General features: G+C 45.9%; 1 protein-coding gene across 2 annotated transcripts in view; it reads left to right on the forward strand.

Annotated features, from left to right (window-relative positions):
* Positions 1-4,622: 4,622 nt before the first annotated feature.
* Positions 4,623-23,830, forward strand: part of ddr2a (discoidin domain receptor tyrosine kinase 2a) — a 235,491-nt gene continuing 216,283 nt past the window's right edge. For both annotated transcript variants that reach the window (XM_070887349.1, XM_070887350.1), the window contains exon 1: positions 4,623-4,778. The gene's annotated coding sequence lies outside the window, so the exon portion shown is untranslated. The remainder of the gene's footprint in view (positions 4,779-23,830) is intronic.

A 23,830-nucleotide genomic window follows, 5' to 3' on the forward strand; every position in this document is an offset into this window, starting at 1 on the left:
TTCGCAAACTTTTGACTGTAGAGACCCCAACCTTGAGTAAGGCCATAGCGATAGCCCAGGCATACATTGCCACCAGTGACAATACGAAGCAAATCTCTCAGCACACAAGTGGTGCTACAAGTACTGTGAACAAAGTGATGTTGTTTTCGAAATGTAACGTACAGGTCACATCACACATATACATCCGCAGATGTCTCAGAGTCCACCATCAAGGATGATGAATGCAAGGCCATTAACACCTTGTTGGCGCTGTGGGGGTGATCATCATTTCCATTCATGCCGATTCAAAGAGTACGTTTGCAAGGGCTGTGGAACAATGGGACACCTCCAACGAGTGTGCAGGTGAGCTGCAAAGCCTGTAAAACCTGCAAACCACCATGTTGCAGAGGAGGACAGATCCATGGAGGATCACGATGAACCAGAGCCTCAGATCGAGGAGGCAGGGGTACATGGGGTGCACACATTCACCAGGAATTGTCCCCCCAGATAATGCTGAATGTTGAACTAAATGGACTCGCAGTGTCAATGGAGCAGGACATGGGCACGAGCCAGTCCATCATGGGCAAAAAGACTTTCGAAAGGTTGTGGTGCAACAAGGCCTCAAGGCCAGTCTTAACTCAAGTTCGCACGAAACTAAGAACTTCGACGAAAGAACTGATACCTGTAATCGGCAGTGCTACCGTAAAGATCTCCTACGATGGAACGGTGCACAAGCTGCCACTCTGAGTGGTACCGGGCGATGGTCCCACGCTGCTCAGCAGGAGCTGGCTGGGAAAGATATGCTGGAACTGGGAGGACATCCGAGCGCTATCGCCTGCTGACGACACTTCGTGTGCCCAGGTCTTAAACAAATTTCCTTCGCTGTTCGAACCAGGCATCGGGACATTCCAAAGAGCAAAAGTGCAGATCCACCTAATTCCGGGGGCGCGACCTATCTATCACAAGGCGAGAGCAGTACCATACATGATGAGAAAAAGGGTAGAGATCGAGCTAGACTGGCTGCAAAGGGAGGGCATCATTTCAACGAGTGGGCCAGTCCTATCGTCCCAGTCTGCAAGGGAGAAGGCACCGTCAGGATCTGTGGCGATTACAAAGTAACTATCAATCGTTTCTCCCTGCAGGACCAATACCTACTACCAAAGGCCGACAACCTCTTTGCAACGCTGGCAGGAGGAAAGACATTCACGAAGCTGGATCTGACTTCAGCCTACATGACGCAGGAACTGGAGGAATCATCGAAGGCCCTCACCTGCATCAATTCGCACAAAGGTCTTTTTGTTTATAACAGATGCCCGTTTGGAATCCGATCAGTGGTGGCAATATTCCAGAGAAACACGGAAAGCTTACTGAAGTCGGTCCCGCACACTGTGGTCTTCCAGGACGATATCTTGGTCACAGGTCGGAACACAGTCGAGCACCTGCAGAACCTGGAGGAGGTTCTTAGTCGACTCAACCGCGTGGGGCTCAGGTTAAAACGCTCGAAGTGCGTTTTCCTGGCATGGAGTTCCTGGGAAGGATGATCGCGGTGGACAGCATCAGGCCCACCAACGTAAAGACGGAGACAATCGAGAACGCACTGAGGCCACAGAACGTGACGGAGCTGCAGTCGTTTCTGGAACTCCTGAACTACTTTGGTAACTTCTTACCGGGTCTCAGCACCCTGCTAGAACCACTGCATGTCTTATTACAAAAAGGGGATGAATGGGTTTGGGGCAAAAGCCAAGAAAATGCCTTTGTAAAAGCGATAAAATTGTTATGCTCAAACAAATTGCTTGTGTTGTATGATCCATGTACGCGTTTGGTACTAGCATGCGATGCGTCGTCATATGGCGTTGGGTCTGTATTGCAACAAGCTAATGATTTTGGGAAACTGCAACTGGTTGCTTAGGCATTCGGGAGTCTGGCTCAGGCTGAGAAAGCCTACAGCATGATTGAAAAAGAAACGTTAGCGGTTGTCCACGGGGTAAAGTAAATGCATCAATATCTGTTTGGACTAAAATTCGATTTGGAAACTGACCATAAGCCACTTATAACCCTGTTCTCCGAGAGTAAAGGGATAAATACCAACACATCGGCCCGCATCCAGAGATGGGCGTTCACATTGTCTGCATACAACTATGCCATCCACCACAAGCCAGGCACAGAGAACTGCACCGATGCTCTCAGTAGGCTGCCATTGCCACCACGGAGGTGGAAATGGCGCAGCCCGCAGATCTAGCCATGGTTATGGAAGCATTTTAGAATGAGCAATAACCCGTCACTGCCCGGCAGATCAAAACCTGGACAAGCCAGGACCCCTTATTATCTCTAGTCAAAAGCTGTGTGCTTCACGGGAGCTGGTCCAGTGTCCCAGTGTAAATGCAGGAAGAGATAAAGCCGTTCCAGCAGCGCAACGATGAAATGTCTATACAGGCAGACTACCTTCTGTGGGGCAATCGAGTAGTGGTCCCCAAAAAGGGCAGAGACACCTTCATCAATGACCTCCACAGAACTCACCCAGGCATCGTAATGATGAAAGCGATAGCCAGATCCCACGTGTGGTGGCCCGGTATCGATGCAGACTTAGAGTCCTGCGTTAACAGATGTAATACATGCTCGCAGTTAAGCAATGTACCCAGGGAGGCGCCGCTAAATTTATGGTCTTGGCCCTCCAACCCGTGTTCTTGGGTACACGTCGACTATGTCGGCCCGTTCTTGGGTAAGATGTTCCTTGTGTTTGTAGACGCGTACTCCAAGTGGATTGAATGTGAGATAATTCACGTCCACTAGCACGTCCACTGCCACTACTGAAAGCCTGCGGGCCATGTTTGCCACACACGGCCTACCCGATGTCCTGGTGAGTGACAACAGGCCATGTTTTACCAGTGCTGAGTTCAAAGAATTCATGACTCGTAACGGGATCAAACATGTCACATCTGCCCCGTTTAAACCAGCGTCCAATGGTCAGGCAGAGAGAGCAGTGCAAACCATCAAGCAAGGCTTGAAGAGGGGGTAACTGAAGGCTCACTGCAGACTCGCCTATCCCGAGTCCTGCTTAGCTACCGCACGAGACCCCACTCACTCACTGGGATCCCACCTGCTGAACTGCTCATGAAAAGAGCACTTAAGACAAGGCTCTCGTTAGTTCACCCTGATCTACATGAACAGGTAGAGAGCAGGCAGCTTCAACAAAGTGCATCCCATGATACGCAAATGTGTCACGCGAGATTGAAATCAATGATCCTGTATTTTATTAAATGATGTACAAGGTCCCAAGTGGCTTCCCGGCACTGTCATGGCCAAAGAGGGGAGCAGGGTGTTTCGGGTCAAACTTTCAAATGGACTTATTCACCGGAAACACTTGGACCAAATCAAACTCAGATTCACAGACTATCCTGAGTAACCTACCTTGGACCCTACCTTTTTTGATCCCTCAACATACACACCAGTGGCAACCGGCACCACAGTTGACCACGAAGCAGAACCCATCATCCACAGCAGCCCAGCAGGGCCCAACACACCAGGCAGCCCAGCAAGGCCAGCTGCATAGCAGCCCAGCGAGGGCCCAACAAATGATTCAACAACACCAGCTTTCACACCGAGACGATAAACCAGGGCATGAAGGGCCCCAGATCGACTCACATTGTAAATAGTTACACTATTGACTTTGCGGGGGAATGTTGTTATATATGTAAACTTGTAATTACTCTGTACAACCACCAGAGGGCTCATTCCCTGGAGTCCCAAAGGATCCCATAATCCCGTGGGAGCACAGGTATTTAAGGAGGCTTCACAGGTTGGAGAGGCACTCTGGAGATCTGCAATAAAAGACTAAGGTCACACTTTACTTTGAACTCAGTGTTCAGTCTGACTCTTCCTCCATACACAACGGGAACAGATCGGGGTGTTGGCGGGTAAGTATCCTGGATGATTTGAACTGCCTGCCTGTCTTCCCACCCGATTCCCACCAGGTCAGTAGAGTTAAAATCACCCCGATGGTTTCTGTTGCAATGTGTTCTCTCAGAAGCTTAGAATTGTTTAGTGCTTTTAAAAAAATCACATTTTGTAAGTGAAATAAGTTTTGATTATTTAATATTATGGCTGTCTACTTTACAGAGGAGGGAAAAAAATCTTTCACAGATTTTGTTCAAACAGCATGCATTGCAGTGTAGCAATGGACAAATGAGTTTTGTTTCCAAAATACGAGTACAGTAGATCTCATGAGTGCTTAAGTATAGTTTGGCTAATTTAAAACACATTGTACTTGCTTTCAGCAGACGTATTCTGAGAGAGGGGGAGGTCCAAAATGTTATGGTTCATTTCAAAATCTACCCAATCAAAATTTGGGATTATAACGCTGACATCGCAGCTTCATTTCCCATCCCTTTTTGCTTTCGGGGCCTTTAGTTCAGGACAAGTTATAATTGTATAACAGAAAAAAGACCTCCTGCGTGGCCTGTGGACTGACAGCGCTTTTTATTCAGTGCTTGTTGTCAGAAATAGGCAGAGTCCCTCAGGCCAGGGAGAATGGGTTTAAACTGCCGTGATTGGTTATAATCAGCACCTCTAATTGAAACAGCCTGTGTTACTTGTGGAATTCTGGGATCCCTGGCTGGCTCCCAAGAATGCCCAGAATGTCAGGTTTTTTTTGCAGGCATCTTACATCAGCTTAGTTTATGACAGAGAAAGTACGGAATTCGAAGAAACTTCAGACCAAAGATAGATTGGTGAAGATACACAGAACGAAAAAATATATATTCTCGACGTTCATGTTGAGGAAAGTGGTCTTCATCCTAAAGGTAAATTTTCTTTAAGTCCTTTGTAACAGCTCTGTACTGAACCTTTAGTGTTGTTGTTTAAACCGGGAAAATCTTATTACATTTTTTAAGACATAGATATATAGATGAATTGTGATTCCTTAAGATCCAACAAAAATGAAGAGAAAGCACATCATTTGTAACGCTCGTTTCAAGGAGATATTAATATAGAAAAAGAAAAGTTTTGTGGTAAAATATAACTTTTTTTTTTGCTGTCTGCATGGCAGGCATAACCAGATGATCATCGACAGCACCGATAACTCTGGTGCTCGCTATGCATCCAGATGCAGGTTTCACATGCACTTTACTCACTGGAATCCTCGAAATGGGAAGCTTCAGAATTAGTATCCATCCCCAGACTAGTGTGCATTGTTCTCATCATGCATTAACAATGAATTATCGAGTTGCAACCTTTTCGGTCCAAAGCTATTTTTTCTCAATTATCTTCTCATGCTTACAAGGATTAGCTGTTCTTCTATATAGATTGTACATTACCGATTGTTTTTACAGCTGTTTAATCATGTACATGTATGCTGGTAATATTATTTCCATATATGTAGAATCAGATTTGCAAGCTCGTTCAATTAATTTCCCCACCAGACTCTTGCTGAGCACTCAAATCCATCTAGGTTGGACCAAAAGACTGTTTTGCCAGATCCTTGTGCAGAAATGTTCCAAAATGTGGATCAGAACTATGACTGGAGTTGAGGACCTGGGAAATTCCCAAAGCAGCTGACTGGCCCATTTTCCAGGTATATGGGAGAGGCAATTGTCAAAGCAACCCATTGACCCCGCAAATTCTGGCCAGGGTCAGTGTTAGATGGGAACCAGCACCACCCGTGAAATATCGGGTGCCAAATATTTATTCTTCCTGTATTCAAGTCTGAAGTACCTGCAATATTAATCCTTGATTTCAGAAATCTATATTTACCTGGAGACTTTACATGTACATGATACATTGAAGTACAAAGGATAAGTTGATGTATGAAAGCAACTCACTGCACAGGGAAAGGTGATGGAAAAATTAATGGCTTGTTGTAAATATTTATTGAAAATTGGTTTCGTCTTTTGAGAAAACTTGCAACGACCATCAAACAAGGAGTATTGGACTTCTTAGGGGGGAGAAATTCCCCTGCTTAGCGCCGGCAGTTAAGGCCAGTTTCCGCCGGTTTCGGCAACAAAATGGTGGCCATCTCTCTTTCGCCCATTTCTAATGCAGGGCACGGAGGGAGCCATTTTGGCAAGGGTCAAACAAGAGGCGTCATTTACCTATGTCTGAAGCAGGCGTTAGGCCATTAGCAAATTCAAATAAGGGGTCTAACGCCTGCCTCTGCCTCCTCTTGCAAATTTGGTTTGTGTCTGAGGCAGCCAGCACCAGTGGTGTTTACCCCTGGGAAAAACAACGCTAAACAGCACTGAATGTAAAAAAGGTAACTACTCACCATTATTACCGACGCTCCCTGTCCCGAGATCTCCATCCTCACTCCCGACTCCGACCTTCAGGCCCCCTGATCTTCTTCTGACTCCGGGCTCGACTTCCTACCCACCATGCCCCCCGACAGCAATGCCAACCCTTGAACAATACTGCTAGCCCCCCCGATCTTGCTCTGGCACCGACTGCCCTCTGATCCCTCCCCGACATCTCTACCGACTCCCCAACAATAGAGCAGGCCCCTCCAATCTTCTTACCTGACCTCCGACAGCCCTTCGCTCACGGACTGCAAGACACACCCATTCCTCCTCCTGACCCACGCTATGCAACCCAATCACTTACCTGGAAATTTGAGCTTCAACCCCTGCGCGGGCTCCTACTGCAGCACCATCTACATGATAATGAGGTCTGAGGCCCAAAATCTGATGTTCCTCTGACCTCTGCATTCGAGCATGACTCTCCAGGCAGGATATTAGGACTTTGCGGGTAAAAATTGGATGCTACCGAATTTCTCAGCCTTCATTTATTAGCCCAGATTAGCTGTCATGTTCATATTGTTGAGAATCAGAGGTCAGTCAGGAAACGTTAATGGGCATTGATGCAAAAATCTACTGAATCCTCACATATATGAACCACATTTTTCCCAATGGGACAGGGTTCAGTTCTTAATAAATAGATCACTGGGCCATTGAAATTCTTGTATTAAAATAATCTTCACCTAGGACTATAGGGTTAATCTTTCTCTCTTCCTCTCTCTTCACTGATGCCCCCATCCCCCCCCCCCCCCCCCACTCCGCCTCAAGCCAAGGACACATATTGAGGACAATTTTAACCAAACCCTCCTCTCGGGAGACTGACAGGATCGGGCACAATGCTGAGTTTACATCCTGCCCAATTTTTCTCTCCATTGGCCACTGAAGAGTAATATCAGATGCGATGAAAAACCAACATTCCATCCCATCCCATGGGTTTCCTGCCTGGAGAGTTAGGTTGAGTTTACCTCCCACTGAGTCAGTGGCAAGGGAGTGGAGTTCATGGTGGGGGCCTGGCTTCATTATTTGCAATTTTGAAATGGAGGAAATTGTTATCATCCATGTCTTGATGTTGGATAGGCTGTCTGACGGCACTGAGGCAGTCAAGGGTTCAAGTGAAGTGGTTAGTTTATGACTGTAACAAGCGCTGTTTCAATGCTGCGAGAAAAGCAGAATCTGGACTGGCTGGGGGCGGGGGGGGCGCGGGGGGCGAAATCATACAGGGAGCTTTGGGAGAGTTGAGCTGGGGTAAAATCTAGTAATAGGAACAATATCTGTAGAAGAGGCAGCACTGGGCTGATTCACATGCAGCTTGTCCGCAGTTTAAATAGCAACTCCTATCATTAAGTGTAACACAAATTTAGTTTCTACCTGTAACTGAATTTTTTTCTTCCAGTGAAATTTGTGCCATCAAAACCGTTTTTTCATCATTTTTACAATTTCCAAGTGAGACTCTGTCACATGGTGCTTTTCCAGTGTTACAGTTTGTTATGGAGAATTTCATTCACTTGGAGATTTACACATAAATTTGTCTCCTGTTAATCAATCAATTGTTCAAATAGCAATGTAGCTATTACTACATTTGGAAATTAATTCCAGATGTATCCATTTTGAAATTATATACCAATTTGTGAAAAAAGAGCTTCAACCTTTCAAATCAAATTATATGGATTAATCTTCATGAAAGCCACCATTTATTATTATGTTTATAATATCAACTGTAACCACTAATATTCATGTTATTTGAACAGGATGCTTTCAATCTAAAGCTATCAATCACCACAATCAATTGGACCACCGCAAATGCTGTGCTGGAACAATTGGGGTTTCCTGGTACAGGCATTGAGTGATTATTATGAGAATAATTGGCAAAGGTTTTCTGTTAATCATTATAGACTGAATAACTAGAACTGAAAGCGCTAGTAACTCCAGAACAGATGAAATGATCGGATTGATTTGCAGGGAACTGTGCAGCTTGTAAGAAGGTACATTGAAAGTATGGTGTGATATTAAATGCAAACTGAGCAAGTGATGCAGACAGCGCTGTCAGCCTTAGCTCAGTCGTGGCACTCTTGTCTCTGAAAGTTGTCGGACCGTTGTCTTTGGCTGCAGTGTCGGAGATGCCGTGTTTGGGATGAGACTTTAAACCATCTGCTCTCCCAGGTGTATGTAAAAGATCCCGCAAGCATATTCGAAGAAGAGCAAAGGAGTTCTCCCAGCCTCCCAACACCTAAAAACAGATTATCTGGTGATTATCACATTGCTGTTTGTGGGAGCTTGCTGTGCACAAATTGGTTGCCAGGTTTCCTACAGTGACTACACTTCAAAAGTACTTGATTGGCTGTAAAGCACTTTCGGATGTCCTGAGGTCATGAAAGGTGCGATATAAATCCAAATTCTTTTCTCTCTTTCACTGCATTCTTCAATTTAAAATCAAATCATGTTGATTCAGTGTTAAAATTTAACATTCCTGTGAAGTGTTTTGGGATATTTTACTCCGTTAAAAGGACCCCATAAATGCAAGCTGTTGCTGATTTACCAATATTCATTTTGAAATTAATGTGGTATTTTTAAATCAGTGTATGAATCTGATTCTTGTCTCCCTTACTAGGAAGCAGGCCGCAGTGGCCTGGAGATAGAAACTTCTGATTTTTGTTGCCCCAACCTCCCTGTATGGAAAGATGCCCATTCCTCGCTGAGCCGTTTCCTCATAGTACATCGGAGATTGGAAAGTCAGCGGAATGAGGGATCACACCTCTCTCCCACCACACTGTAGGACACCATGTTAGGGCAGTGTGGAGTTTCTCTCTCTTTAGTTATATTGTAGGTTTAAAAATGAATATAAACAAAACAATTTTGTACAACAAATTTAAAAAAACATTGAAATTAGTTTTAAAATGCATGGTTTGATGCATGAATCCAACTCAGTTTAAGACACACGCTGTGGTAACTTAGTTTCATTGCTATATGAATTAAAAAGATGGATGAAATAATATGTATTTGTGAGCATGATGTGCTATTTTTCCACTTAATCCTGTTTAAAATAGCCAATTCACAATAAGAAAGAAAGAAAGAACTTGCATCTATATTAGCACCTTTTCTCATCAGGATCTCCCAAGGCACTTTACAGGTAATGAATTACTTTTGGAGTGCAGCTATTGTTGTTATTTAAACAAAAGCAGAAGCCAATTTACATTGAACAAGATCCCAGAAACAGCAAAGGAGTGAACAACCAGACAATCTGCGGTGGTGTAGGTTGAGGGAAGAATTTTGGCCGGGCCACCTGGAGAGCTGTCTGTTCTTCTTCAAACGGTACTGTGGGATCTTTCCCATCGACCTGACTTAGCAGACAGGATCTCGGTTTCATGTCTCACACTAAAGACAGCTCCTCCAACAATGCAGGACTCTCTCAATACTGCACTGAAGTGCCAGCCGAGATTACGTGAAATGTTGGTTGTAAATTAAATGAATGTCCAGTAGGCCTGAAAGCCTCCTCCAAATTTTAAGGTTTTTATGTCTAGCGATGTGTATTTGCATGTAATGGGTACTACTGCAGGCGGAAAACAATTAAAGGGGAAAGGGGCTTTGGTAGTTTTACCTTGTACTCAGTTTATAGGAATTGTAACCATGAAACTGCTGAAACTTTGGCAATTAGTCCAAAGGCCTGACATTCTTAAAGACCAAATTTGAGGCATATATATAATAGAAAGGTCTTAACTGCGAGCATGTATTACATTTGTGAACGCAGGACTCTAAGTCCACATCGATACCGGGCCACCACACGTGGGATCTGGCAATCGCTTTCATCATTACGATGCCTGGGTGGGTACTGTGGAGGTCATTGCTGAAGGTGTCTCTGCCCTTCTTGGGGACCACTACTCCATTGCTCCACAGAAGGCAGTCTGCTTGTATTTCATCTTTACGCTGCTGGAACGGCTTTATCTCATCCTGCATTTCCACTGGGACACTGGACCAGCTCCCATGAAGCACACAGCTTTTGACGAGAGATAATAAAGGGTCCGGGCTTGTCCAGGTTTTGATCTGCTGGGAAGTGACGGGTGATTGTTCACTCTCAAATGCTTCCATAACCATGGCTAGATCTGTGGGCTGCGCCATTTCCATTCCTATAGGGGGCAATGGCAGCCCACTGAGAGCATCGACGCAGCTTTCTGTGCCTGGCCCGTGGCGGATGGCGTAGTTGCATGCGGACAAGGTGAGCGCCCATCTCTGGATGCGGGCCGATGTGTTGGTATTTATCCCTTTACTCTCGGAGAACAGGGATATAAGTGGCTTATGGACAGTTTCCAATTCGAATTTTAGCCCAAACAGGTATTGATGCATTTTCTTTACCCCATAGACACACACTAACGCCTCTTTCTCAATCATGCTGTAGGCTCTCAGTGTTAGACAGACTCCTGGATGCATAAGCAACCAGTTGCAGTTTCCCGAAATCATTAGCTTGTTGCAATACACACCCGACACCATATGACGACGCATCACATGCTAGTACCAAACGCTGACATGGATCATACAACACAAGCAATTTGTTTGAGCATAACAATTTTCTCGCTTTTACAAAGGCATTTTCTTGGCTTTAGCCCCAACCCATTCATCCCCTTTTCGTAGTAAGACATGCAGTGGTTCTAACAGTGTGCTGAAACCTGGTAAGCAGTTACCAAAGTAGTTCAGGAGTCCCAGAAACGACCGCAGCTCCGTCAGGTTCTGTGGCCTCGGTGCATTCTCGATTGCCTCCGTCTTCGCGTTGGTGGGCCTGATGCCGTCCGCCGCAATCCTTCTTCCCAAGAACTCCACTTCAGGCGCCAGGAAAACGCACTTCGAGCGTTTTAACCTGAGCCCCACGCAGTTGAGTCGACTAAGAACCTCCTCCAGGTTCTGCAGATGCTCGACTGTATTCCAACCTGTGACCAAGATGTCGACTTGGAAGACCACGGTGTGGGGGACTGACTTCAATAAGCTTTCCATGTTTCTCTGGAATATCGCCGCCACTCATCGGATTCCAAATGGGCATCTGTTATAAACAAAAAGACCTTTCTGCGTGTTGATGAAGGTGAGGGCCTTCGATGATTCCTCCAGTTCCTGCGTCATGTAGGCTGAAGTCAGATCCAGCTTCGTAAACGTCTTTCCTCCCGCCAGCGTTGCAAAGAGGTCGTCGGCCTTTGGTAGTGGGTATTGGTCCTTCAGGGAGAAACAATTGATAGTTACTTTGTAAAAGCCACAGATTCTGACGGTGCCGTCTCCCTTGAGGATTGGGACGATAGAACTGACCCACTCATTGAACTCGATCGGTGAAATGATGCCCTCTCTTTGCAACTGGCCTAGCTCAATCTCTACCCTTTCTCTCATCATGTACGGTACTGCTCTCGCCTTGTGGTGGATGGGTCGTGCCCCCAGAATTAGCTGGATCTGCACTTTTGCTCCTTGGAATTTCCCGATGCCTGGTTCGAACAGCGAAGGAAATTTGTTTAAGACCTGGGCACACGAAGTGTCGTCAGTGGACGATAGCACTTGGACATCGTCCCAGTTCCAGCGTATCTTTCCCAGCCAGCTCCTGCCGAGCAGCATGGGACCATCACCCGGTACCACCCAGAGTGGTAGCTTGTGCACCGCTCCATTGTAGGAGACCTTTACGGTCGACTGCCGATTACAGGTATCAGTTCTTTCGTGTAAGTTCTTAGTTTCGTGTGAACTGGAGTTAAGACTGGGCTTGAGGCCTTGTTGTACCACAATCTTTCGAAAGTCTTTTTGCCCATGCTGGACTGGCTCACGCCCGTGTCCAGCTCCACTGACACCGGAAGTCCATTTCGTTCAACATTCAGCCTTTTCGGGGAACAATTCGTGGTGAATGTGTCTACCCAATGTACCTCTGCCTCCTCGATCTGAGGCTCTGGTTCGTCGTGATCCTCCGTGGATCTGTCCTCCTCTGCAACATGGTGGTTTGCAGGTTTAATAGGATTTGCAGCTCGCCTGCACACTCGTTGGAGGTGTCCCATTGTTCCACAGCCCTTGCAAATGTATCCTTTGAATTGGCATGAATAGAAACGATGATCACCCTCGCAGCGCCAATAAGATGTTAATGGCCTTGCATTCATCACCCTGGATAGTGGACTCTGAGACATCTGCGGACGTGCAGCTGCAGGTATGTGTGACCTACTCTGTACGTTACGATTTGAAAACAACATCACTTTGTTCACAGTACTTGTAGCAGCACTTGTGTGCTGAGAGATTTGCTTCATATTGTCACTGGTGGCAATGAAAGCCTGGGCTATCGCTATGGCCTTACTCAAGGTTGGGGTCTCTACAGTCAAAAGTTTGCGAAGTATGGTTTCGTGACCAATGCCAAGTATGAAAAAGTCTCTGAGCATGTGCTCCAAATGTTCTACAAATTCACAATGTCCTGCAAGGCGTCTTAGCTCGGCGACATAACTCGCCACTTCCTGGCCTTCAGACCTTTTATAAGTGTAGAACCGGTACCTCGCCATCAGAACACTTTCCTTCTGGTTCAAATGCTCTCGGACCAGTGTACACAAATCGTCGTACGATTTCTCCGTGGGTTTCGCTGGAGTGAGCAGATTCTTCATGAGACCATACGTTGGTGCCCCACAGATGGTGAGGAGGATCGCCCTTCGTTTGACAGCGTTCTCTTCTCCATCTAGCTCATTAGCCACGAAGTATTGGTCGAGTCGCTCCACAAAAGTTTCCCAATCATCTCCCTCCGAGAATTTCTCCAGGATGCCCACTGTTCTCTGCATCTTTGGATTCGCTATCTGTATCTCATCGCCAGTTGTTATGTATGGAGAAAGAGTCAGACTGAACACTGAGCTCAAAGTAAAGTATGACCTGAGTCTTTTATTGCAGGTCTCCAGAGTGCCTCTCCAACCTGTGAGGCCTCCTTAAATACCTGTGCTCCCAAGGGATTATGGGATTCCTTGGGACTCCAGGGGATGAGCCCTCTGGTGGCTGTACAGAGTAAATACAAGTTTACATATAACAAGTACCTGTAAAGAAATAATTGAAATAAACTTCACTAACCTATTTTACAGCATCTTCACACCTACCATTGAGGACAGAGCTGCCTGCACTCTGCGGTCCACTGCGGTCCTGCCGCCGACTCCCGCCCGCACCAACCTGGCATCTCGGCGGGCGGGAGTGTACTTATGCACATCAGGCATCCGCTGATGTCGGCGGGCACTTCCCTCCCGCCCGCTCTCGGCCATGATGAAAGTGGCACTGGGCGGTTCGACCAGAAGAATGTCGGCGGCAGTGGGTGGTAGTCGGCGGCAGTGGGTGGTAAGGCCATCAATTTCGGCCCCAAAGACATCAAGGCTCCCAAATTCTGTCAAAATTGGTGCCATACTGTTCTGCATTCTTGGATGCCTGTGGACTCATTTATAGTCGGGAGTAACACACTCTGCCAAGGTGTGTATGCTAATTTGAATGACTTTGTATAAATTCACATTTATCACTGATGCACAAAGTATTGCCGGCGTTCATTGGATGTAAAAATGTTTCCCTGGTCTGTTTATTAATGTGTAGCTCCAGTCTCACAATAGCTCTTTTGATAAAATGAGTGGAGATGTGTACTGCTTCCAATCTGTGGGTTTGTGAAGAAGCCAGAAAGAAAATAGGAAAGAATTAAAATTGGTTCACTCAGTTATTGGCACGTTTTCTATTGACATAACTGTTTGAAACCTCAATTCATCGTGCAAGCCGTTGAAATTCTCGGATGACAAACTTTACTATAGTTCTTTTCAGTGTCACTGAAGAACGATTAGTAATTTAGTTACTACATGTAACCCATCAAAACAGAGCTCTTGCTTGCAGTGGGTGGCAATGTATGTAGTGTCAGAAGCCTGGATATACCATAAAGATCACAATTTCCCTTTCTTCTCTGATTGCTTTAAATGTATTTGACTTCCTCTCCTCTTTCCCCACATACAGTACGCAGTCTTTGTGCTTCACATCATTCTCTCACTCGGTGGGTATGGTCATGTACCATCTCCAGCTGTGCTTTCTATCCCTCACTACCAATATCTGTCTCTCTGGCCTCCGCTCACATATACAGGGTACCAACATCACAGTTGAACCAGTCACGTCAAGGTGCATGAAAACAAATGCCTTGTCTCCACACATCTCTTGTAATGAGGCTGTGGTTTCGAAACCTGCTGTGCGGAGGATCATGAGTGCAGACCCTTATTCTAATAATGGATGGGACAGTGTTGTGCAATGAGCTTTGAGTTTCAATGAAATTTGGATTTCTGTTGCTATCAGTGCCTCTATCTTTTCAGCTGAACTATTTTAATGAAAAGTAACACATTTTCAACTTTAAAAAATAGCGTTTTCAATACTCAAGCATTGATGGCCTGAACTGCAAGATATCCATGTATCAGTTCCATGTTGTCCCGTACAATACCTCTTCCATGTTGTCCTGTACAGTATATGTTCCATTTTGTCCCATACAGTAACTTTTCCATGTTGTCCCGTACAGTATCTGTTCCATGTTGTGCATACATTATATTTTCCATGTTGTCCCGTACGCTATCTGTCCCATAGAGTATCTGTTCCATGTTGTCCTGTACAGTATTTGTTCCATGTTGTCATGTGCAATATCTGTTCCATGTTGTGCAGAGTATCTGTCACATGTTGTGCATACATTATATTTTCCATGTTGTCTCGTACGGTATCTGTCCCATGTTGTCCCATACAGTATCTGTTCCATGTTGTGCCATACCCTGGGCTAGAACCTCCATTTTGTTTGCATGCTTAACGCCCACTTAACGCCCATTTTACCACTGAAATGACGTGTAACGCGCATATATCGCCCATTTTGGCACAAAATGGAAATTGACAGGCATTTTTCGGAAACTTAGCGCCGAGCGTTACTTTCCCCATGTGCTTAACGCCAGGAACAAATATTACCGACCGCCCACTTTTTTGGGGGCGGAATCAACAGAATGGGTGAAATCAATGCCCATAATATCGCCCAGCATTACTTTCTCCATGGAATTAACGCCGAGATACAATATTAACGCCCGACCACTGTTTATTGTCATAAAGAGCATATTTACCCAAACTAGCAGCTATGAGATCGCCCAGCTTCAATTTCACCACCTCGCACAAATATCGGCCACAATATCACTCACCCAAAACAACGCCCGTAAAAAATGGAACTGTTCTGAACGAACACCAGCAGTGTGGCTGGCATTTGCTAAATCCCACTCTTACATGAGGAGCTGATATCTGAATGATTTGCTTGAAACAGTGTTGATGTGAGTGATGTGCAGCTCAGACATCAATGGTGCCCATCACTTTGGAGCCAGTTAAAGTTTACGTGGATTGATGTTAAGTTGTACTTAACACTTTCATGGTAAGGAATCACCAGTGTGTAATGGTGCAGCTATCTGAGACAATGCGCAACAAGGTTATGTTCAATAACAAAACTTTAATACCAACATTAGTCTGAAATCATAAGTATCACAGCCAATAACACCCAAACCCCGCCCACACCCCACTTTTTCCACCATTGACATAAATCACATGTTCAACATATCCAGCAATACAAAATACAAAGGCAAAGCAGGAGCGCGGTCCCTAGCCCCCATACATTGCAACAAATTGCATACACCCAGATGGAGATATAACACAGCCATCATCTGCACACGTGCACCTCACTTTCCTTCCCTCCTCTCCCACTTTCTTTCCCCCCCCTCCCCTTCTTCTCCCCACCTCTACTCCTTCACCTCCTCGCTCCTAAAAAAGCAATAAAGAAAGGAAAGATAGATTACGAAGGTAAACTTGCGCAAAACATAAAAATAGATAGTACAAGCTTTTACAGATATATAAAACGGAAAAGAGTGACTAAAGTAAATGTTTGTCCCTTAGAAGATGAGAAGAGGGATTTAATAATGGGAAATGTGGAAATGGCTGAGACCTTAAACAATTATTTTGCTTCGGTCTTCACAGTGGAAGACACAAAAACCATGCCAAAAATTGCTGGTCACAGGAATGTGGGAAGGGAGGACCTTGAGACAATCACTATCACTAGGGGGGTAGTGCTGGACAGGCTAATGGGACTCAAGGTAGACAAGTCCCCTGGTCCTGATGAAATGCATCCCAGGGTATTAAAAGAGATGGCGGAAGTTATAGCAGATGCATTCGTTATAGTCTACCAAAATTCTCTGGACTCTGGGGAGGTACCAGCGGATTGGAAAGCAGCTAATGTAACGCCTCTGTTTAAAAAAGGGAGCAGACAAAAGGCAGGTAACTATAGGCTGGTTAGTTTAACATCTGTAGTGGGGAAAATGCTTGAAACTATCATTAAGGAAGAAATAGTGGGACATCTGGATAGCAATAGTGCAATCAAGCAGAGGCAGCATGGATTCATGAAGAGGAAATCATGTTTAACTAATTTACTGGAATTCTTTGAGGATATAACGAGCATGGTGGATAGAGGTGTACCGATGGATGTGGTGTATTTAGATTTCCAAAAGGCAATCGATAAGGTGCCACACAAAAGGTTACTGCAGAAGATAAAGGTACGCGGAGTCAGAGGAAATGTATTAGCATGGATCGAGAATTGGTTGGCGAACAGAAAGCAGAGAGTCGGGATAAATGGGTCCTTTTCAGGTTGGAAATTGGTGGTTAGTGGTGTGCCACAGGGATCGGTGCTGGGACCACAACTGTTTACAAAATACATAGATGACCTGGAAGAGGGGACAGAGTGTAGTGTAACAAAACTTGCAGATGACACAAAGATTAGTGGGAAAGCGGGTTGTGTAGAGGACACAGAGAGGCTGCAAAGAGATTTGGATAGGTTAAGCGAATGGGCTAAGGTTTGGCAGATGGAATACAATGGCGGAAAGTGTGAGGTCATCCACCTTGGGAAAAAAAACAGTAAAAGGGAATATTATTTGAATGGGGAGAAATTACAACATGCTGAGGTGCAGGGGGGTGCATGAATCCCAAAAAGTTCATTTGCAGGTGCAGCAGGTAATCAGGAAGGCGAATGGAATGTTGGCCTTCATTGCGAGAGGGATGGAGTACAAAAGCAGGGAGGTCCTGCTGCAACTGTATAGGTTATTGGTAAGGCCGCACCTGGAGTACTGCATGCAGTTCTGGTCACCTTACTCGAGGAAGGATATACTGGCTTTGAGGGGGTACAGAGACGATTCACTAGGCTGATTCCGGAGATGAGGGGGTTACCTTATGATGATAGATTGAGCAGACTGGGTCTTTACTCGTTGGAGTTCAGAAGGATGAGGGGTGATCTTATAGAAACATTTAAAATAATGAAAGGGATAGACAAGATAGAGGCGGAGAGGTTGTTTCCACTGATCGGGGAGACTAGAACTAGGGGGCACAGCCTCAAAATTCGGGGGAGCCAATTTAAAACCGAGTTGAGAAGGAATTTCTTCTCCCAGAGGGTTGTGAATCTGTGGAATTCTCTGCCCAAGGAAACAGTTGAGGCTAGCTCATTGAATGTATTCAAGTCACAGATAGATTTTTAACCAATAAGGGAATTAAGGGTTATGGGGAGCGGGCGGGTAAGTGGAGCTGAGTCCACGCCCAGATCTGCCGTGATCTTATTGAATGGCGGAGCAGGCTCGAGGGGCCAGATGGCCTACTCCTGTTCCTAATTCTTATGTTCTTATGTTTTCCACGATGCCTGGTCGAGGAGCTCCTCAGGCGGTGCCTCATTGGGGGGGATGAAGGCAGGTGCGGTCGTTGCACGGGATGGGAGCGGGGGGTGCCGCGGGGTCAACATTCTCTGATGCAGAAGCAGGATCTTGTTCCTTGCTGTCATCTGTTGTTCGCAGTGGTGGGGCGAAACCTAGGGGTGGAGTGCCGCGCTCGGGGACCACTAGGAGGCCTGTGGCAGCAGTGTTTTTGGCTATCGCATCCAGGGCCTCCGCCAGCCGCGGAATGTACTCTGTCATGGTGGCCCGCTGTCGGGATGTGCCCCCCAATGCTTCGATGAGCTGGTCACCAATGTCTACAATCCTCCTGGACAACTGTACCATCTCTCCACTCTCATGTCGCGCTCGTGGAACAGACCTGCCACATCCATGAGGCCTCCGCGGGATTGACGCCATCCTGGGGACAAATGGGGTGCACTGTGGAAAGGTGCTTGGGGCCAGTACCTCCAGAGTGGAGGCGGGAATGACCGGAGGACCACTAGATGGCCTTTGGGTGGAATGGATTCTGGAGTGTGCATTCTCATCCGTCGAGAACAGACCCAGCAGATTGATGGGCGAGAATCGGAGCTCCTCAGCAGCAGATGTACTAGAATCATCCGTCGACTCCTGCCCCGTGCCCCCACCTTCTGGCCTCTCTGGTCTTGTCTGGGGCCATGCTGCTGGCTGAGCTGCAAAACACAAATGAGGTTATTGGAGGAGAAGGGGTTGCTGACGTGATAAGGTGATTCCAGCACTGGACACAGCATATGCACGACGAAAGCACCACCGCTAGCAAAACCATCACAGACATCACATTTCATGACCATCAACACATTGTGCATTGCAATGATTTTCATTAGGCCAGCATTATTTCTATGACAATTTTAGAAATCATCTATCATATATGATTGTTCGGATATGAGTGGGTGTGGCATCTATTGACTTTACATGATGCAATGGTGTAAGCTTTACTCACGTGGCATCACGTCAGGGTCTGCAGATGCATCCGTGGCTGTCCGGGGTTGCTTCTCCATGAGTGCGAGCACACGCTCCTCCATCTCTGTGATGTCGCTGGGGACTGGTGGCCCCCTACCCATTCACCTCTGCATGGACTTCATCGTGGATAGCTTCTTCTGTAAAAGGTGACAGGATGGCATGGCATGAGATCATTGCTAGGTACTGTCACAGACACTGATACAATACATAATCGACAGATGTAATCATGATTATAATGATAATTATCATTCTTTACCTAAAGACGTACACCGTGACCGCAGGCTTTGAGTAAAACATTCCCCGTAAAAGTGAAAGACCTCACATCAGCTGACAGTCTCTCATGACTCTTACAAATCAAATTATATAAATATATAAGTACATTTAAATCAATGTAATACTTACTCTTGCGGATCCCACAAGGTCGTTCCATCATTTGCGGCATTGGTTGCCCTCACGTACCTCGTTGGTCGCCAACGAGACCACCTCTGCTATCTCAGTCCATATCTTCTGGTATGCCTTTGGGGTGGGCTTCCCTGTGTCAATTCACCCCAGCATAACTCGGCCTCCTGCAGGAGGGATCATCCGAGAACCTCCTGGCTCTTTTGCCCCCTCCAATGTGCTTCTCTCTCAGCTCACTGCTCTCTCCAGCATCAGTCTCCACAGCGTGCTGTGATGCCTCCTCCTCTCTCACCATTATAGGCCAAATTCGGTCAGCTACTTTTTGTTTGCCTACTTGCTGTGAAGTCTAAAGTCTTGCTTCTTCTTCCCAAAGCAGCCATACCTCACCCAGCCACACCTTCAGTCCCTCTGGGCTCCCTCTCTGTCTCCTCTTCTGCGCATGTCATGGTGACCCTTGACTCCCAGAATCGTGGGAATCGAGCGTTGCCATGACGTTGCAAAGGACGGCCACACTTTACGGCAGAAGAGGTCAAAAAAATGTAATGCTACCGCCCATTTTATATCACTCGCGGTAACGCCCATTTTCAAAAGTGGAGACTAGGTGGCTGAGAATGGGTGAGAAGTCGGCGATCTGAAAACCCTTTTTTACCGCGCACGCCAGAAATATCACCCATTTTTGGGCGATAATCACAAAATTGAAGGTTCTAGCCCCATATCTGTTCCATGTTGTCATGTAAACTATCTGTTCCATGTTGTCTCCCACAGTATCTGTTCCATGTTGTCTCGTACGTTTTCTGTTCCATGTTGTCCCGTATAGTATTTGTTCCATGTTGTTTCATATAATATCTGCTCTATGTTGTCTTTTACAGTATCTGTTCCATTTTCTGTAAAATATCTGTTCCATGTTGTCCCATAGAGCATCTTTTCCAATGTGTCCCATACAGTATCGATTACAGCCATTGTCTTTGGTCCCCGCCAAAAACTGCTTTCCCTGGCCACTGACTCCATCGCTCTCCCTAACTTATGTCTGAAGCTGAACCAGACTGTTCGCAACCTCGGCGTCATATTTGACCATGAAATGATTTTCCGGACACATATCCGCAGCATAACTAAAACTGCCTATATCCACCTCCATAACATTGTCTGTCTCCGCCCCTGCCTCAGCTCATCTGCAGCTGAAATCCTCATCCATGTATTTGTTACCTCTAGACTTGGCTACTCCTGGCTCGCCTCTCGCATTCTACCCTGCGTAAACTAGAGGCAATCCAAAACTTGACTGCCCATGTATTAACTCACACCAAGTCCCGCTTAACCAAAATCCTTGTGCTCACTGACCTTCATGAGTAACGGTTAAGCAATGCCTCAATTTCAAAATTCTTATCCTTCTTTACAAATCCCTGTGAGGCCTTGCCCCTCCCTATCTCTGTAGTCTCCTTCAGCCTCACAACCCTCCAAAATGTCTGCGTTCCTCAAATTCTCCCCTCTTGGGAATCATTGATTAGAACTGCTCAACCATTGATGGCTGTGCCTTCAGCTGTCTCGGCCTCAAACTCTGGAACTCCCTCCGTATACCTCACCGCCTCTCTACCTCTTTTTCTTCTTTGAAGACGCTCTTTAAAACCTACATCTTTGACCAAGCTAGGTTCATCTGCCATATCGTCGTCTTATGAGGCCCAAATTTATTTGTTTCGTCTTATAACACTCCTGTGAAGCGCCGTGGGACATTTTACTTCTTTAAAGATGATATCTAAATAAAAGTTGTGGTTGTTGTTGTTGTAATCCCATACAGTATCTGTTCCATGTTGTCTTGTACAGTATCTGTTCCATGTTGTCCTGTACAGTATCTGTTCCATGTTGTCCCGTACAATATCTGTTCCATGTTGTCCTGTACAGTATCTGTTCCATGTTGTCTTGTACAGTATCTGTTCCATGTTGTCTTGTACAGTATCTGTTCCATGTTGTCCCATACAGTTATCTGTTCCATGTTTTCCCATACAGTATCAGTACCATGTTGTCCCGTACAATATCTGTTCCAGCCACTGTCTTTGTTCCCCACCACGAACGGCGTTCCCTAGCCACCGATTCCATCCCTCTTCCCAGCTTCTGTCTGAGGCTGAACCAGACTGTTTGTAACCTAGGTGTCATATTTGAACCTGAAATGAGCTTCCGGACACACATCCACAGCATAACTAAAACCGTCTATATCCACCTCTGTAACATTGCCTGTCTCCGCTTCTGCCATAGAAACACAGAAACATAGAAAATAGGTGCAGGAGTAGGCCATTCGGCCCTTCGAGCCTGCACCGCCATTCAATAAAATCATGGTTGATCATTCCCTCAGTACCCCTTTCCTGCTTTCTCTCCATAACCCTCGATCCCCTTAGCCGTAAGGGCCATATCTAACTCCCTCTTGAATATATTCAATGAACTGGCATCAACAACACACTGCGGCAGGGAATTCTATAGGTTAACAACTCTCTGAGTGAAGAAGTTTCTCCTCACCTGAGTCCTAAATGGCCTACCCCTTATCCTAAGACTATGTCCCCTGGTTATGGACTTCCCCAACATCGGGAACATTCTTCCCGCATCTAACCTGTCCAGTCCCGTCAGAATCTTATACGTTTCTATGAGATCCCCTCTCATCCTTCTAAACTCCAGTGAATAAAGGCCCAGTTGATCCAGTCTCTCCTCATATGACAGTCCAGCCATCCCTGGAATCAGTCTGGTGAACCTTCGCTGCACTCCCTCAATAGCAAGAATATCCTTCCTCAGATTAGGAGACCAAAACTGAACACCATATTCCAGGTGAGAAGGCCCTGTACAACTGCAGTAAGACCTCCCTGCTCCGATACTCAAATCCCCTAGCTATGAAGGCCAACATTGTCATGTATGTAACCACAATGTAACATCACTGTATACACTCAACCTAGATGCACACCTTGACCACAAGGAGTGAACTTGTGAGAGACACTGCTTACCTAATCACACAGGTATAAAAAGGGAGGTCCCACGCAGGGTCATCATCTTTGGAGTCCTACATAAGAACATAAGAATTAGGAACAGGAGTAGGCCATCTAGCCCCTCGAGCCTGTTCCGCCATTCAACAAGATCATGGCTGATCTGGCCGTGGACTCAGCTCCACTTACCCGCCCACTCCCCATAACCCTTAATTCCCTTATTGGTTAAAAATCTATCTATCTGTGATTTGAATACATTCAATGAGCTAGCCTCAGCTGCTTCCCTGGCCAGAGAATTCCACAGATTCACAACCCTCTGGGAGAAGAAATTCCTTCTCAACTCGGTTTTAAATTGGCTCCCCCGTATTTTGAGGCTGTGCCCCCTAGTTCTAGTCTCCCTGACCAGTGGAAACAACCTCTCTGCCTCTATCTTGTCTATCCCTTTCATTATTTTAAATGTTTCTATAAGATCACTCCTCATCCTTCTGAACTCCAACGAGTAAAGACCCAGTCTACTCAATCTATCATCATAAGGTAACCCCCTCATCTCCGGAATCAGCCTAGTGAATCATCTCTGTACCCCCTCCAAAGCTAGTATATCCTTCCTGAAGTAAGGTGACCAAAACTGCACACAGTACTCCAGGTGCGGCCTCACCAATACCCTGTACAGTTGCAGCAGGACCTCCTTGCTTTTGTACTCCATCCCTCTCGCAATGAAGGCCAACATTCCATTCACCTTCTTGATTATCTGCTGCACCTGCAAACTAACATTTTGGGATTCATTCACAAGGACCCCCAGGTCCCTCTGCACTGCAGCATGTTGTAATTTCTCCTCATTCAAATAATATTCCCTTTTACTGTTTTTTTTTCCCAAGGTGGATGACCTCACATTTTCCGACATTGTATTCCATCTGCCAAACCTTAACCCATTCGCTTAACCTATCTAAATCTCTTTGCAGCCTCTCTGTGTCCTCTACACAACCCGCTTTCCCACTAATCTTTGCGTCATCTGAAAATTTTGTTACACTACACTCTGTCGCCTCTTCCAGGTCATCTATGTATATTGTAAACAGTTGTGGTCCCAGCACCGATCCCTGTGGCACACCACTAACCACCAATTTCCAACCCGAAAAGGACCCATTTATCCCGACTCTCTGCTTTCTGTTCGCCAACCAATTCTCGATCCATGCTAATACATTTCCTCTGACTCCGCGTACCTTTATCTTCTGCAGTAACCTTTTGTGTGGCACCTTATCGAATGCCTTTTGGAAATCTAAATACACCACATCCATCGGTACACCTCTATCCACCATGCTCGTTATATCCTCAAAGAATTCCAGTAGATTAGGTAAACATGATTTCCCCTTCATGAATCCATGCTGCGTCTGCTTGATTGCACTATTCCTATCTAGATGTCCCGCTATTTCTTCCTTAATGATAGCTTCAAGCATTTTCCCCACTACAGATGTTAAACTAACCAGCCTATAGTTACCTGTCTTTTGTCTGCCCCCTTTTTTAAACAGAG

The sequence above is a fragment of the Pristiophorus japonicus genome, chromosome 8 (assembly GCF_044704955.1).
Source record: "Pristiophorus japonicus isolate sPriJap1 chromosome 8, sPriJap1.hap1, whole genome shotgun sequence".
NCBI classification, from domain to species: Eukaryota; Metazoa; Chordata; class Chondrichthyes; family Pristiophoridae; genus Pristiophorus; species Pristiophorus japonicus.